Genomic DNA, 1,776 nt, shown 5'->3' with positions numbered 1-1,776 from the left:
GTCCAAGTAGCAAACTGCCATGGCACATGTTTACCTACATAGCAAACATGCACATCCTGCACATATACCTGAAACTCGAAATAAAAGTTGAAGAAGATTCACAGAAAGGAGTTTGTGGTACCAGAGAAAAGTAGCTAGGGCAGTGCAGTAGTGGCCAGGTTCTAAGGTGTTCCATTCCACCAAACTCGAAAATCAGATCAAAATGTGGAACAGTGGATTTGAAAGCTATGGAAGCTCCTCGTGTTGGGGATCCAGCAGCTACATGCAGTCCCCGGGGGCCTTTGGATTGCTGACATCTCAGGTATCGAGCCCAGCACATTATACCCTGTACTACACCTCAGCTGTTTCTGCCACTCTGACTGATGAAGTGCTTAAAATTGGGAATGTTGAGATTTCACAGGTCACTATAGGGGGGATCATCAGACATGCAGAGAAGGCTCCAACCAGTATTGTTTACAAAATAGATGACATGACAGCTGCACCCATGGATGTTCGCCAGGGGGTTGACACAGATGACGCCAGCAGTGAAAACACTGTCATTACTCCAGAAACATGTCACTGTGGCAGGCTATTTGAGATCTTTTTAGGACAAAAAGAGCCTGGTACCCTTTTAAATCATGCCCCTGGAGGATATGAATGAGTTCTCCACGAATATTCTAGAAGTGATTGATGTACACATGATACTAAACAAAGCTAACAGGCAGCCTGCAGCAGGGAGAGCATCTATCAGCAATCCAGGAATGAGAGAAGCAGGGAACTTTCATGGGAAAAGATTCATGCCAGCAAAGAGCCTCACTGTGGCCCCAAATCAGGTGCTGAATTTGATTAAGGGTTGCCCAAGACCTGAAGAACTGAACTTTCAGGGTCTCAAGAACCAGCTCAAACACGTTTGTATCCTCAGTCAAGCAAGCAGTGGATTTTCTGAGCAATGAGGGGCGCATCTCTTCTACTGTGGATGATTATCATTTTAAATCCACAGATGGAGAATAACTGAATCTAATTGGGTACCTGTGATGTTTTACAGCTGGACCTCTTTTCATACTCTATTGTCTTCAGCTGTGCATATGGTTGTCCAGGTGGCTTCTAAGAAGTAGGCCTCATCTATAAAAGGTGTCCACTGTCATCCATTTGAAACTTACTGCTCTTCTGTTTTATTTTGTTTTGATTGAAGCTCAGGGGAAGATCGGCAATTGACAGGGATGAAATCCAGGCTAGAATATCTTGAAGAAATTACAAATAAGCTTCTTACAGCATCAAATTAGATGGAATTGGAAGGATGCTACCAGGTGAGTATTTAAATAATGCTCGGGTACTTAAATAATGAGAGTACTTAAATGATGCTTAAATAATTTCTCTTCTTAAAATGTTTCCTGCTGAGAGAAAATTAGCAGGACGAGGGCCTGTGGGCCAAGCACTAGCAGAGAAACCTACTGGCCGTGGCCTATTTTCGTTTCCCACCTTGCTTATGTTGCGTTACTTTCAGAATTGCACTTCTCTTAACCTGCTTGTCAAGACTCCTGCTTGTCAAGGCTGCTACTTGTCATGACGATGTGTTTCTGTGAACATGAGGTTTCAGGGTGGTGCCTCCAGGAGCAGAGGAAAGCAAGAAGTTTTACTGCATTTTGTACAAAATAAGTACATTCATATGTTTAATAAAACAGTTTTATTGTAAAAAAGAAAACGAGAGAGAGAAAAAAGGTTGAAGATAAATAAATAAATAAATAGTTTCTGAGTTCAAATCCCAAATGTGTCCAGGGCCACAGAGCACGACTCCTT

General features: G+C 42.5%; 1 pseudogene; it reads left to right on the top strand.

The window, feature by feature from the left end:
• Nucleotides 1–202: 202 nt before the first annotated feature.
• Nucleotides 203–990, top strand: LOC101040862 (replication protein A 32 kDa subunit pseudogene; annotated as a pseudogene).
• Nucleotides 991–1,776: the final 786 nt, after the last annotated feature.

Source organism: Saimiri boliviensis, chromosome 12, assembly GCF_048565385.1.
Source record: "Saimiri boliviensis isolate mSaiBol1 chromosome 12, mSaiBol1.pri, whole genome shotgun sequence".
Classification (NCBI taxonomy): Eukaryota; Metazoa; Chordata; class Mammalia; order Primates; family Cebidae; genus Saimiri; species Saimiri boliviensis.
The sequence above is the reverse complement of the archived record's forward strand: the minus strand, read 5'-3'. Positions and strand labels throughout refer to the sequence as shown.